Here is a 16,873-nt window from a genome sequence, read left to right as displayed (position 1 = left end):
ATTCTTGACCCTCAATCATCTTGAGCTGATTTAAATGATACACATTTTGCATCACATTTCTGTATTTAAAAAAAAGTGTTTTTATGATAACAACATAAGTATATTCTTTATGAGAACTATTATTATTTGTAATCAAAAGCCTCCTGTCAAGCCACTTTGATTAATACTGGAAAATGGTTCTAACACATGTTTTATGGTCTAAACCATAAAACAAGATGGCATGATGCTGACTGATGACTGTGATGAGTTTGCTATAAATTCAATATCTGAGAGAAGGTACCGTGATAATTTTAGGATACGTAAGTTCTTCGTTGTATTGGTATTGGTGAGCAAATAAAATAGATGTTTCTTTTTCATTATATGTGCTCCCTCACCCATAACAGAGAGAATGAAAATTGAGTAATTACATCGTGAAAAGTAAATTAATAATTTATTTATGGAGACAACAGGCTACCCCATTTTGTCTCTTTAAATGTAATATCAGACTGGCAGAGTTCGAGTGAGTGTTAGAGAGAGCAATAGAGAGAGAGAGAGAGAGAGAGAGAGAGAGAGCAAAGTTGAGCGGCCTAGAAAGAGAGAGAGAGTCTGATTGAGTTAACCTAAACAAGGAGCCAAACATAACTTTCTCCAGCTTACTGTCTGACACGCTAGTCAAATAAAACACCTGACTCGGATTCCTGTATACGTTTACTCCAAGCGTCAACGCATATGAATTCCTTCATTGAGTATGATAGCATTATGAACTTAAAATTCCAGCTAACACTTCATTCCTTCAAAACACTTCATTCACATGGGCTACTTTTTAAATTAATATAAAAATCTTGAAGCACCCTTTCATTTTCAAAAATATTTAAAATAGTTCAACATCTAGTTATAAAAGGGTGCTTCAAGATTTTGATATTGTTTTATTAGTTCCAGCTAATAATATTTAAAATAATACTAAAATATTTCTTCTAAAACTAATATGTGATTGCCCTCTTTTATTAATAGAAATAAAGAATTACAGAGCTGAAGGGTCTCTAACAAATTAACGTAAGGTTTTTCCTAGATAAATTAAAAATAGGTATTAGGATGCAATTATTAATCAGAATCTAAAATTGGACTAGTTTTAACCACCTTACTACATGACTCTAAATTATCCACTCAACCATTTGTGAACATGTGAAAGTTGAAGAAATAGCACTGTGAATAAATTTCCGGTCAGTTTTTGAGAGAACCAGATGCTCAAGGAAATGCAGTAATAATGAATGCAAGAAAGGAAATGCAGAGATGCAGTTGGCATTTGCTTACCGCGCTGATAAAAGTTATGAAAATCTCTATCACAACCGGTTCGAAGCATAAGTAGGCTAATATAGTGCTAGAGACTGTTACTCATACTGCCATAATCATGACTCCTAAATGGATTACTTTCCATTTCATGTTGTGTTGTATGTAACAGTTGTGTTGTGGCCAGTTGTGTTGTGATGGGCTGAGCAATGTTGTGAACTTGTGATGAATTGAGTTATATTTTAGTGATGAGTTCAATACATAACTCAATATTAGTACAACGATTATTGAATTCAACTCTTACAGTTTTAACAATTAATTATAACTTCAACTACACATCAATCTGTGCACATTAATCACACACAACACAACTAAACACAATCAGTCACATCAACCAAACAACAGTGCAACACATACAAACTACACGAAGAAACACATCTAACAAGACACTGTAAAACTCAACAAAAGTACACTTAACAAGATAATAAAAAACGATACAACGTTACATCCGAAAGCTCATCCCTATTCAAGTCATCACAGCACGACAAAATTCAGTTCTCCAGAAAATTCAAAATGATCAAACCACAAACTCAATGTAATAAAGCTCAATACATCAATAAAAAACAATTTATCGAATCTATATTATAACGTTGTACCTTGGTTATGAAGTTTCCTGGAGCTTTTGTGCAAATCGTTTTCTTTATGATACTTATAGGTGGAACTAGGAAAATGAGATTTAAAGAATAACTTGAACAGTTGCACCAGTTTCAGAAAACTATTCGCACCCCGGCTGCAATACTGCCACAAGTCAAAAAAAAAAAAAACAAAATCTGGTTCTTCATGCTAAAAGTCTGTCAATACACTATTATGCTGCATCAGTGCCACAAGTCGAAATTAAAAGCCAATGCCAATATAATATAGTACAACTCTTGCTCCCATACAACTAGTATAGCACCTGAAACCGTAAATATCGAAAAGTGAAACAAAAAAAACCACAGCCTCGATTTTAAATCTTTAATAGCTCAAATTGTTCGTTAGGATGTGTAGAAAAAACGCTATAAGTTTTCAGGGCGGGGAAAATTGAATTTAACCCTTTAAGGGTTAAAAAAGGGGTAAAAATGGGTAAAATAAAAAAAAGTTATAAAATTTCGAAAAAAATGCGAAAATAATTAATTAAAGGCCCAAATTTTTTTGAAATATTAAAAATTAGTTAAATACCAATGTTAGATACAAAATGAGCCCAACGTAAGGGTTTAAAAGGGCACATTTATGGGCAACATTTGGTAACTTTCGTTATATTTCAATAAAATTTTTACTGCGTGTGTTTAAAAGGGCAGCGATTTAAAAAATGAATTGAAATGTTTGAAACTTATATATTCCATCAAAACCCAAAGGGCAGCCCTTAAGGGCAAAATGTGTATGTAGCGTTAAATTATCATAAAAATTTATTTGAATGTTGTTTTAATGGGAAGCAACTTAAAGAATTAGAACACAAATTTTATAAATTTAATTTTCCCTGCAATTTTATGGGTCGAAGGGCAACCCTTAAGGCAAAAGTGCTAAATTGCATTCGATTTTCATGAAATTTTTTTTTTTATTTTAAAGGGTAACGATATAAAAAATAATTTGAAACAATAATTAATGAAACCAAAGTACACTTTATTAATAAATAAAATATTTTTACAATTTTTTTAAATTGTTTAAAAAGTTACATTATTTAAAATATTCAAACAGTATTATCCTCTCCCATAGTAGTTGCTAATTGTTGTTCTAGAATGTCAGCGTTGTTGTTGAGGATTGGTTGTGGATTGTTTGTACAACCAAATTCTCTGCATTTTAAGCAAGCTGGTGAACAGTGTACACCTCCCTTTCTACACCCGCATCTGGATCCACATCCTGTCTCACAATTGCAAAATAAAGTTCTCAGTAGTTCATCAGGAGCTGCAGCTTTTTCCATTGGAATTGGAAGCAGTAAAGAGTTTTTCATTTCCCAACCCCATTGGGTAGGGTCTAGATTCTGTCCTAACCACGTTTGAACCTGTAAATATGTTCGCTTAAAATTTTGTAAGCAAGCATCTTCAGTTGGTATTAAAGATTCTAGTTTCAAGCTTCCTCTGATAGTATTTCTTATAACACCAGTTATATAAGAATGGCACCTGAAATCATTGATGGACTGAAACTGTGTACCATAGTAGGCTAAAACCATATATCTTCCTTTATTTATAAAAAAATTACTTGTCGTTAGTATTTTTGTTTTTCAATACAAGACTTCTCAGCTTAAAATTTATGGACAAAATTGGAGCAGTTAAAATTTAATTTAGGGCTAAAAATGGCCATGTTATAAGATACGCAGGTCCTACACGGGGGAAAAAAAGTTTCGGAAAACTCGTGGAAATGGCGGCAAACATATGTGTAATTTTATTGTATACTGAATACATTTCCCACTCTTATTCTCTCTGGAAAACTGTAACATTCGTTGAAAAAATGCACGTTTCGAATTACATAAAATTGTCTGGATCAAAAAGTGTACTTAGCAAGTACATCAAAATTTGTGTGAGTATGTGAAATTATATGTTTAAGCACCTGCTATTTGGATTTTCAGTTCGGAAATTTCCCTCGCTTTCCACAGGCCATTTTCTTCCGGCCAAAAAAAAAAAAATTTATTTTTTTGGTCATAACTTTCCTTTGAAGAATGTTAGAGACCTCTAACTGGTCTCAAATTGAAGCAAATTTAAATATTTAAAAAAAAGGTCCTTACAATTTTTTGTGTTCAAATTGCCATTTCTGAGAAAATTGGGGGTAAAGAGTGAAAAATGAGAGTTGTCAGTGACAGCGCCATCTTTGATGAACTGTAACTATTTTCCCAATAGCCGAAAAAAGCTGATTTTTTTTCAGTTTCAATTAGCTTTCTTTTAAGCCATTAAACTTCATTTTCTGACGTGTACTTTTCGATTTATTAAGGGAAAACCGTGGATTTGAGGGGTGAAAATTCAAATTTTCAAACCGCTGTAACTCCAAGGGAAAGCATTTTCAGGAAAAGTCGTAAGGAAGTTTTTTTCTTCAAATAATATGTAAAATACGATTCCGTTATTTTTTTTTATTTTCCGGTTATGGCTTACGGGGGGGGTTACCGCCCCATGGGGGGGAGAGTCCCCACCCTTAAAATATATAGCGAATACTTAAAACATACTAACAAAACATTTTAACTACAAACAGTTTTAAATAAACCTGAGAAAATTTTATGCAAGGTCTAAAGCTTCAGGTGCTATACTCAACTCAATCTTTCATCATGACTGTTAGTTTTTGTGGGTGGTACAACATTTTTCTTGGTTTTGCAAAAAGATACTCAAAATCTCATGAATACTCAAAGTCTAGAATTTCAGGATAGAATAAAGTAGGCTACTTGATACCAAGAATTGTATATAGTATAAATATTACATTGTATACTATTCTTGACTTCATCCAAGTACAAACAACATTCTAATCTGTAGTAGAGGAATGTAAAGGGAAAAGTGTAACATGAATAATGCCCCAAAAGCTTGATTTAGCTTATATTTTTAATAAAATGTTGTATAGCATAAAGAATTTTGAATCTGAATTTAATTAGTCTAATTGAAATAGCAAAACTGACAAATAAATTATATGAAGGAGCTTGTCAGATTTCGCACTATGCATTGTGTTCTTGTCCCAACTTGTCGTGTTAGTGCGCAAGTCACTTTGTCATCGGTCCACTTTTACTGTGTTTTCTGCAGTTCACGGATTACATCAGTTTTTTGTCATGCTACATTTGTACATTAATTTTATTGTACATTTTGGTATTATTTAATATTATTTTGGAGTATTTCCTACCGTGTCTAGACGTTTTTTACGCATATCTTTTTCATCGACGTGGCTATACGTAGCTTCTTACAACGCAATTCGTGCATGCACTTTCCTGTTTCCTTCTTCACACAAAAATGGCGTAACAGTTCACATCAGCTTTTTTCCGTTCTTCAATTTTCGTCGCTTTCAATTCAAAATTTTCAATTCTCAAGTTTTAAATTCATGTTTATTCAACGTAGAATGTTTCTTCCAGTGCTTCGATAAAGTTTCAGTATTTTCGGTTCGTTTGTTTGTGAAATATCTTCAATCTCAGTATTTGGTATGTCAGAGCACGTTTCATTCGTCACGATTATTTCGAATTTTTATCTTCAATCCAAATTTATTCACTTCTCAGTGTGAGAACTCAAATCATTTTCATACTACTGATTATGAAAATCAAGTTTCCAGAACATTCAACATTCAGCAACAAGTTATATGATTGAACTGAACATTCATTTGCGGTAGGCATTTTGTGGTAGGGCTTGAGGCCCAATTTCGCATTCATTCGTTTCATTGAAGTAATTCTGGTCTCGCGGGACATTATTACTGGTGTGTTGCTTGCATTCCAAGATCACACTCTCATCATTTCACGGTGCAGTCAGACGTTCTGCTCTGTATCCGTTTTTTGTTAGGTTAGTCAGCTAGCTACCTAATCATTCATTGCTAGATCGAAGTATTAGCAATTTTCATGTCTACCCCGTAGATGGTGTATCAGTTTCAATCAGTTCTTTTAGTGATCTACGAACATTTGTTACATTTCATTCACCATGCCAAGCATTTGGATGGTTGTCTATTCAGACATTCACTTAGCATCAGTGTTGTGATTTTTTGGCCGTAGCCAACTCAATTAGCTTTGCATTTCATTCACCGTGCCTAACTTTTGGACGGTTCATTCAATTCAAATTCAGTGAATCTTCAGCTACGTTACTTTCAAGTTTATGTGTTGCATATCTCAACTGTGTCACACCGTCATTGTGTCAGTCTTGCCCGTATTGCACTGACAATAGTTAACCTGACATTACCCACTCATCGCTGTGTCGCCGCCGTTCCTGTGTCGTCACCACTGAGCCATCGCTGTTGGCTATCCTGATTCGTCACCATTCCAGTCCGGAGTCTGTCGCTCGGATTGATTCTTGTCCTGCTTGCGGGTCATCCAAGTCGCCGCTCTTCATGGCTCGCCGTCCAGTCCAGCTCCGGTAGCTCGCTCTGGTCCGCTCCATTTCGTGGGTCCATCCAGGTCTCCACCATCGTCCGGTATCATCGAGGGGGTCTCGATGTACTGCCCATCCAATTCAAGATTGGATCTCATGCTATTCATGCATTAGATAAGTATTCTGTATCAATTTTGAATCATTATCAGCATTTTTCATTATTTGTTCAATTGCCTTGTTTGTTTAATTATTATTTGACCTTTTCAGGGTTTACTTGGAATTATTTATTCTAAAGTCGCGATTCCCATTTGTAGACACAACTTTTTACCAATATTTTTGGAAGTATTGCAAGTATTTGTACTTTACATTTTTCATATTGACTTATTTAAATATCGATCAATTTCCAATTAACCTTTTGTTTGTGTATTCAATTTGATCACATTTTATGACTTATGACCTATGTTTTTACTTTTATCTTATCATGATATATCTGATCATATCAGACTTATTGATCTATCATTTAAAGTTAGTCTAAGCCATTGTCAATTACGTTCTTGAATACAGTGTCTGTTTCATTTCACTGTACTACCTATTTTATATTGTCTTTAAAATTATTAATTACATTGAATATATGCTTTTCAATTGACGTTCAACTCATGATTATTTAGTGTATCTAATAAAACCTATCCAGAACTACAAAGGTTTTAATATGTCCTGAAAGCGTTTGTTTATTACTCAACATTTAGTATTTATATTTAATTGTTCTTTATTGTCAAACTACATTTACCTTTTGTATTTTTTGCGATTACTCATTGACCTGACTTTTCTCTATTACTTATTGTCATTTGAAGGTTTATTTTCTCTTTGAATTTATGCACTAGCTCATTACGGAGCATTACATATAGTAGGTTTATACTTATTCATTAGTCACAAATTGTTTTTTAATTTGAATGACGAACGATCTCAATGCTAAAATTATAACATTCAAGTCCCAGAATTTATTACTGTAGGCACTTTATTCATAAATGTATGTTTGCTATATATAATATATAAGTTTTTCAGTTATACATTTTCAGTATTTCAGTACATGCATCATGGTTTGTAATGTATCAATCAATTTCACTAGGAATTTGGTCTTGTACCTAAATTAAATTTTCCTGTTATCAAGTCAGCATTTATCAATTGACAATCTCAATTTTTACTGTTTCAATTTTTTACTATGTCATTTTTTATTTCTCGTCAGTCAACTGCCCTGTGTGGCATTTCCTAAATTTAAGACAATATGTCACGTTTCTCAGAGTATATAATAAATCTATTGGATTGTTTTACTTAAACCTTATTTTTTTATTGGCGTCTTCCCAGCTACCAGTTTTATTATAAATTATCATTCATTTTTTGGCATGTTGGATTTGTGCAGTAGTACAATAAATATACAATTCATACATCTTAACAATTTTTATTTACAAAAGCATTTCTTACAGTCCACTATTATTTCATTCAGTGGCACAGATCACACAGAGCTAGAATCTCAAAGTTAAAAACAGTGCTACGGAAAAACTAAGCTCTTCTGTTCTCTTAAAAGTAAAAGTTAAGTTTTTACTTTTTTCGTAGAGAGAACAGAAGAGCTTAGTTTTTCCGTAGCACTGTTTTTAACTTTGAGATTCTAGCTCCTTCATATAATTTATTTTTCAGTTTTGCTATTTCAATCAGACTAATTAAATTCGGATTCAAAATTCTTTATGCTATACAACATTTTATTAAAAATATAAGCTAAATTAAGCTATTGGGGCATTATTCATGTTACACTTTTCCCTTTACATTCCTCTATTACAGATTGGAATGTTGTTTGTACTTGGATGAAGTCAATAATAGCATACAATATACTATATACTATCTTTGGGATCGAGTAGCCTACATTATCCTATCCTGATATCTAGGCTTCATAGATTTCAGTCCACTTGGATAAAGTATTCTCATCCTCAAAATATAGACTTCACTGTGATTATTACCTGAATTATATCCCATTTTTGACCCATAGGTATACGATTCTCATCCTCAAAATATAGACTTAACTGTGATTATTACCCTAACTATATCCCACTTCTACTATATCCTTCTTCTCACCCATAGGTATACGCTCTCACCTTCCAGCATTGCTGGTGGGTTAAGCCGCACTATATTTCGATAGTTTCTGTCAGTTAGGGGAGGGGATCGAGATTGATGTCTAGGGGAACCAAGTCTCCTGCCGGGAGAGTAGGGATGCAGTCATTACCGCACCAACCTTCTACCTGACTTGTCTCCGAGAGACCTGACCGCTGAGAGAGAGACAGAGAGAGAGAGTGAGTGACTTCCATCTGTGCATCTGTTATTCAATAACTTTCTGTTGCCTCTCCGAATGTGTGTGAGTGTAGTGTGCTCGCGATACCTCTGCTTAGCGTGTTGTACTTTCTAACTAACTGATCTGACGAGATCCTCAGGTTAGTCTGTATTAAACGACTCATAAAACATCTCTCAAGTTGCTGTAGTAATCTGTTATACAAATCGTAGCAAAATACGAGATATCAGTTGTAAAACTACAGAAGTAATATCAGTTATAAAACTAAATATCAGTTGTAAACTAATATCAGTTGTAAAACTCATTACAGAAAACGGAATACTCCACTAAAGACAAATCTCCTACAATCCTATCTATGTGTTCCTGGATAAACTATTCTCTGTAAGACTCTCCTTTCATCTTGTGCGTGTGTTATTCTACAGTGCTGGAATTTGTTTAAGTGTTCGAACTGAATTCTTTCTAGATTGATCTGTGAGATCAGGCGAGTGTATCTTCATTGTAGAAATTGTATTGAAATTCAGTTTGAGTTCATCGTCACAGTGTGCGGTCTTCTTCAAACCTCAGGTTCTTCAGGTGAGTAAATTTTTCAATTTTTTAGTATTGTAAGTTGATTATAGATGTGGATATTTTATGAATGTATAAGTTGAACGGTTTATTTGGAGTATTTGCCACAATTATTGTTTCCATCTTTCTTACTTAATCTTACTTAATCTTAATCTAATCTCTTCAATCTCTCTTACTTAGAGAGATTAGTACTATACTGAGTACTTTAGGTATACTGACTCATTATTCATCAGTTTTCATTTCAGTTTTCTTCCCTATTCTCTCATTTCAAAGTGTTTTATCTATTTTTTGGATAAACTACCTATTCTCTGTAATACTCTTCTTTCATCTTGTGCGTGTGTTAATCTACAGTGCAGGAATTTGTTTTTTTTGTATTTGATTACAGAGTTATGAATTATGTTTCAGTTCTGATTAGTTGAAACAATTTTCAATTTCAATTCCCATTAAATCGTCTGTAATCTCCTCTCTTTCATAGGTTTTTCAAGACATGGCATGTGACAGATAAATCAATCAATCAATCTTTAATTCTCTACTCATTTCCCCTCTTTGTTCTCCCTTACACCAAAGAGCATAGATTAACCAAATGGGCAACTCTCATCTTATGACTGTGTGTCTCCTCAACTCGATCATGCTTGTTCTGCTCTTTCCACGGCTTCTTCCTACTTTCACACGTTTCCTCTTTTCAGCTTTGTGGAAGTGGAATTACTATCTCCTTCCTGATTCTAGTTTCTGCTTCTACCAGACGTACGGTACCTTAAGCATAATGTTCTTCTATAGGATTGTTTTTATACAAATTGAGACTGAAGGGATTTATAAAAAAAATAGAAGGCCGTATAGAATTATACGAATAAGCTCCGAAGTAGGTTATTGTGTTTCAAAATGCTATTAAACGGTAAAGGGATCCATAAGAAAATTAGAAGGTTCTATAGAATTATACGAAGCTTTGTAAGAAAAAGTAGATCCGTAATCAAACGAAATTTTGCTTTTTCATTCTTCAAATAATTATGTGTTACTTCTTTTTCGGGAATGATGTAATTCATATTTGTTGGTTTATAGCATTATTTATATGGTATAAAGAATGAACTTTCTTTTCTGTTATAATTAACTTCCTGTTTTGAACTTTCACATATAATATGTAAGCAGCCGTCGAGGTTTGAATGTGAAAAACATAATTTTTAAATTCATTCTCATTTCATATGGGCTAACGTTAGGGATTTTTTTAAAATTTGATATGATTCCCTCTATTAGACAGTAGAGATTTGGAATTTCAATATTTTTGTTCTATATTCATCTCTTTTATAATTTTGTTGTTTTCATGACTGGGACTAGAACAAAATTGAAGATGATTTTGAATGCCGGTATTAGCCTATCATTTTGAAGGTTTGCGTGACTTGCGTGGCAGAGAGGACCAAGAGTCCTAACTCCACCCTTGATAAAGGCAATTCAATTCAATTCAATTTGCATTGAGGTCTTCAAAAGAAGATAGGCCTAGCTCCTACGACACGTGACTACAGTTTAGAGATATATAGTTCCATTAAAAGTAATCAAGTAGTCTCATAAAGTAGCAGCCTTTCATAAATGAGAAATGATTAATGATTGTTAAACTTTTGATGATCAGTCTTCATGAAAAATTAGCCCTCCACGAATGACAGATGGTAGGACGGGTGATTGTTGAACTCTAAAATCAAGATGCGAAACTAACGGTTTTCGCCAAATGGGTTGCTAAATAAACGAACCTGGAATTTGCAAGTCAGGGTGTTGGTTGTTCTCACAATACGAGAGTCAGGTACTCTCTCAAATCACCATTCGCAAATGCTTTCTTAGCAATCGATGAGAGATGGAAGATAGATGAGAGATAGGGAGATAGAGAAAGAGATGGACGTGAACTCAGTAAACTGGCAATGGAAGATTCGCCAGAAAATAGAACAAAAAAAATCAGACGATGTTATCGATATAATTAATATTCAGTACCTACTTCTCATGTTTTTTCCAAATTTCAATTAAAAAAATCCCATTGAACAATTATTATTATCCAAGAAGTTTATAAATTGATTTTCACTTACTCATATTCTGTACCAACTATTCATCTCTTTCCAATATTATCTTCATTCTAGAACTTTTAGAGGTAAAGGTGGGGCCACTGACCCATTTCACATCTAACTAATTACACAGTTAAAAGAGAAGTTGTCTATAAAATTAGCAGACATTCGATAATTAACAGCTAGCGACACTAACGTTTATTTTAAACTATAGCTTTGACTAAATGGGAAAGTGTTGTCATAAAGTCATAATTATTTATTATTCTCTCAGTAATTAGTTAATTACTGTTACTGCTTGGCTGATTCCACGGATGGAAAGGTTTGAGAATGTTCAGGAATGACGAAATTTTTGCGAATAAAACCCTCAGATAGGTATTTCATATTTTATGTAACAACGTATTTTGTGTGATATCTATTTACTGTGTGCTACCAGCCTCATAGAAAAGAAATAGAGTTAAAATACCGTAATATTGAGTTATGACTTGTGTTATGTTCAATTAAATTGACAAAGAGTTCTTACATTGGTTTGATGTTTTGTGATTATGTCATGGGATGGTGAAAGTTTTCTTCTTTGTAATGACAAGTTAGAAAGAACATATCAGTGGTGTTGTGAGTGCAACAGAGTTATGTGGTTTTTGTGATTATCATTGGATTTGGATGGAAGACTCATAAGATTGGTGAAGAAAAAGTATTGTAAAGATTAGGATACTGAAGGAATCAATGTCACGGGGAAGGAGAGGACATAGTTGATAGATAGAATAAAACTGTAGTTGTAAATTAGATTCTGAAAGGAAATAATACAATAATTAAATGCTGAGAATTTTTTTCAATAGATTATTCGATGACTACAAATTACGTTCATGTGGGATTGACAAATTGAAATGGGAGAAATTGAAATCAAGTTGAATAGTGGATGAGAGAATGAGAGTTCTCTTCTTATAATTTTTCTCCTCTTGGTATGATAAGAAGGCTCATAATATGACAGAAACCTTCAAGCCGTGTTCTATTAACCATTAATAGAATTTAGAATAATCTTCGGGAAGTCTCCACAAAATTTGAAATACTCCACATTATGACGAAAATTGGAATATTATCAATGATTCTTGATCCGAAAATCTTCAATTATTGATAATTATCATGGAAGTTTTCGTCAGTTACTAATGTGGAGTGTTTGAAATTTCTGCATTTCTTAAGTTTGATTTGCGATTCATCAAGTTTCACATTGAGTAGCCTTGGTTCCTTTTGAAATTTCTATAAGCATTCTAGATTTTAATAATAATTGTTGGTATTTTTAAGGCTTGAATTACCAAACTGGTAGTATGAGTCTTATAGAGGTTTTGCCCTTTCTGAAATTGTTTACTATGTATCTGAACTGAGATTTCTATAAGCATTTTAGGATTTGGTATTTTTAAGGCTTGAATTACCAAACCGGTAGTATGAATCTTATAGAGCTTCTACCCTTCCTGAAATTATTTACTATGTATCTGAACTGAGATTTCTATAAGCATTTCAGATTTTAAAAATTATTGGTATTTTTAAGGCTTGTATCACCGAACCGGTAGCATGAATCTTGTAGAAGGTATACCTTTTCTTAAATTGTTTACTAAAAATTGTTGAACTGAAAAAAGTCCACTGTCACGACTGGTGATCTAAATTTCTGTCATGCACGATAATCAGTCATCTTCTGTATCAGCTTCATTCTTTATTTTCCATTTTATTTGTGATGCAACAAAATAATATTCTACGTTCAATGTGTTTGTATCACATATAAATCATTGTTCGAACAGAACTTGTTGGTGTTATTTAACATTGACTGTGACCATAATCTGGTCTAACTAGTCAATTGCGTAAAGTGAATTGTTTGCTAATGTTGACACTGTTGATCTGTGCCTATTGTTTGTGGATATTTTTTGTCAAGAATTGTAAAAGCTCTAGAGAAAAATCATGGCTTGTAAAAATATTCATCTGGTGTGGGTATTTGTGACGTCATAATTGATCGAAGTTAGCCGATGATTGGAATCATTTATCAAATTCTCAAGTGCAAGTTCTATTAGTGAGTGCTTAATTTTAGATGTGGGCTGCTGAGCTTGTGAGCTACTCAGTATTATGTCTGGTTTATCATGATACCAATTATTATTTTTGGAAATCGTATCATTTCTTCTATATACCGTGTACTGTTCCAATGAGATGAGCAAATATAGACTAGTCTAAGGTCAAAGCAGATGAGCTGGAAAAAGCATTTTATTAGAAAACCACCGAAGTAGTCCAATCTCTCATTTACTTCGAAATCAAATCGAATTTCATTGAGTAATATATATACAGTATAGACAGTTAATATCCGTTGATGCTCTCGTGTTCAAATGTTGTAACGTACCAAATACAAAATGTAATCAATACATTTTCGGGGTTACAGAGAGATAATTAATTCCCAGTTCATCACAAAATAATTTGGAAAAACACTATTTACATGGAAGTCCGGTTACAATCAGATGACATCATTCTAATTCACTTCGAAATCAACTTGAATTTCTTTGAATAATGGATAAATAAACAGGAAATATCCGTTGATGCTCTCGAGTTCAAATGCTGTAACGTACCAAATACAAGTACTTGATAGGATCTGAATTTCACTCATGAACTTCAGCGCTATAATCTTGGCTTGATTTGAAGCTCAAGTACACATACTTGAGGTTGTTGTCTCCAGTTTGGTAGAAGAGCAAACATTCCATTCGACTTGAAAAAGAGGAAGTTACAAAAATAAACTGAACTTGACATCCCTGATCATGAGCTCTTATTATTTGTGCCCTTCAATTATATTTATTCACGTTCTAAGTGTTTGGATTATGAATCAGCATTTTTCAGTGCGATTTTCGTTTTTTCTCTAACTTTTCTACTAAATTCCAGTAAACTATTGATAACTCGACTTCAACTGAGTTGATAGCTAAACTTCACTTTGACCCCAAATTTCATGTAATCTATTCAATGTAAATTCATATACCCACAACATAATCTACATTCTTTAGTTGACAATTTATAAGGATATTTTCATTCTCGATTAATGACTGTCCATTTAGATGTAAACAGAAACCTCACTTTTGTCTTACAAGACCTTGAAAAATTATTCTTCCACAACGTAATCTGGCACTGTATTAAGCTTATTTTCATAGTAGAATATGCCCGTCATCACTGAATTTGATTTCTTTTTAATTATCATAATAATCTACCAAAACAAATTGCTTGTAAAGTGTTGATGTCCCTTGTAATTCAAGTAGAATTAGACACAGGTACCGTCACTAAAGACGGGTAGGTGTTTAGTTGGACCCATGAGAAAGTTGGTACGAATTTTGGGGTTCGGTTTTCGGCTTGGAGAATTTTGAAAATATTTTGTTTCAATGTAAATGAGTTGGGAATTTCTTGAGAGGAACATTTTGGTAGGATTCTGAGTTGTCAATCAGTTGGCGCCAAGAGGTCGTGAACAAAACTTTGTCACCTACTTTGGAGTTTGATTCTGATCTGAATCTGGAAATCACGAATTACGATATTGACACAATTTGAATAGAACTATTGGTATAATATTTTGATATCATGTAATATATGGGATATGTTGGGAAGAAATGTGTTGAATGATATTTGGAAAGATGTATCTCTAGAAAAATATTTTCTATTGTTTTTCTCAAAAATTCTCTAGCTCTTATAGGCTTAATGGCCTAGTCTATTTTGCAATTATTACAATAAACTTTCAAGTTCACATTGCTACAGTACGACTACTAATATATATATATATATATATATATATATATATATATATAATATATATATATATATATATATATATTATATATATATATATATATATATATATATATGTGGAAAATGACAACACACTAGAATTCAAACAAGCAATTTATACCTATTTTTCAACTAGAGAAACTTGAAATATGACAGCAAACTCCAACAGGCAACATTTTCGTATTCTTAAGCTAAAGAAACTCAGCTAGAAATTTGACAGTCGTCAACCTTTCCTTGCAATCACTCGTTTTCAATAATTATAACAATTGCCAGCTATGTTTGCACATCACTCTCTGAGGTTCAGTGTAGCCATTTCAACATAGAGCCAATTAGGATGTCGGTCAACTTTTTCGAATAACGCAATAACTGTCACGTCTTATTGAAACAGTGCGAGAAAGAGGAGGTGATGGTCTCAGTGGCGGAAAGAGAAAGCTGGATTATGAAGAGCTTAAAAAGCTGTGCAAGGAACATGAATTGCAACAAGTACAGTACTTATTACAATGAGTTATTAAACTCTGAAACTCATTACTATTCGTATCTTGATGCTGCACCAATTAATAAAGTCTCCATATCAATGATTATCAAGCGCATGATAAGATTATTATTCATGAAGGTGTTAGCCTATGTAGAGTAGATAACAGGCAAGTCTATCGCCATGTTTATCTATAAATAAATATAGTTTCCTTCTATTTTGCAATAGAATCAATCATTCACTCTATATGCTCTTCTTCGAACACTTAAAATAGTATGCTCATGCACTCATCATCATGTAACAATCTTGGTTATGCGAGACTAATATTATACTATAGAAAAAATACAACTTGCGAATCGTTTAAACCTGTTAATTCTTATTTATCTTTTTCCTGTATAGGGCTACTTGTAATATCACTTGAAAATGGCATAAATGACCGAAACATGTTGTGATAAAATATTTTAAAAAAGGGTACTGAGATTTTTATTTATTTTCTGTTAATTCTCTAGGTATGCTTAAGTATTTCATGTGAACAAATCCTTTTCATTATAGAAAATGATGTTGAAACTTCATATTCAAGCTTTAGTTACAAATTAATAGAGCCAATCATACTAAAAATAATTCAGATTATTCCATTCTAATTTTCTATGCACTCTATTCCATAGCCGAACATATTATTCTATCCACCTCTAAACCGCAATTTGGAAAAAATGAAAGATCAATGCTATATCCTTTTATAACGTTTCCCCTCATATGCTTTCTGAATTTCATTTCAAGTGGATTTTATTATATTATTTATTCTTCTCCGTTTAATATATTCTTTTCACTTCTATATTCATCTATCTTCATAATATTTATCGATTTTTAAATTATTGATTTATCAAAAATGAATCACAATAATTGTATAACTATTATATTCCAGTTTTGTTATAATACAATTTCAGAATACTGTAATAAAGCTAAATATTGATATTGTCAATACGAATTTATTCATTGCAACTCAGGTTTCCCAAGCATCATTGTAAGTCCAATAATAAATAACTGATTCTAAATTCCACCAAGAAAATTATTTTCCCTCAATCCAAGTTTAACTCTTCATCTGAGAAAAGTAAAAGAGTTATTTTTCTCACACACTCCAGCCGCAACTCCTGTTCTATTCTTTTTTCAACTATTGGCAACCTAATTTCAAATTCAAGACGTCGATATAATGGTCGAAGAATTCGTACGACACCTGAATACAGATGCACTGCTATATTACGCGTGAAGCCTTCGTAATTTTCTCAATCACAATATATGTTCTAAGTTCATCAATACTAGCAGCTTAGCTCGAGTATATTGATTTAAAAATAAAAATATCGTTTGGAGAAGACATTTATTTAAAAAGTGGTGTAATTGT

The 16,873-nt window shown here is 32.8% G+C and overlaps 1 protein-coding gene across 1 annotated transcript in view; it reads left to right on the top strand.

Moving 5' to 3' along the window:
- The first annotated feature begins 8,551 nt into the window (after positions 1-8,551).
- The window catches only part of LOC111061282 (ABC transporter G family member 23-like), a 44,526-nt gene continuing 36,204 nt past the window's right edge, over positions 8,552-16,873 (top strand). Inside the window, exon 1 of the mRNA XM_039429866.1 lies at positions 8,552-9,186. The gene's annotated coding sequence lies outside the window, so the exon portion shown is untranslated. The remainder of the gene's footprint in view (positions 9,187-16,873) is intronic.

This window comes from Nilaparvata lugens, chromosome 6 (assembly GCF_014356525.2).
Source record: "Nilaparvata lugens isolate BPH chromosome 6, ASM1435652v1, whole genome shotgun sequence".
Lineage (NCBI taxonomy): Eukaryota > Metazoa > Arthropoda > Insecta > Hemiptera > Delphacidae > Nilaparvata > Nilaparvata lugens.
The sequence above is the reverse complement of the archived record's forward strand: the minus strand, read 5'-3'. Positions and strand labels throughout refer to the sequence as shown.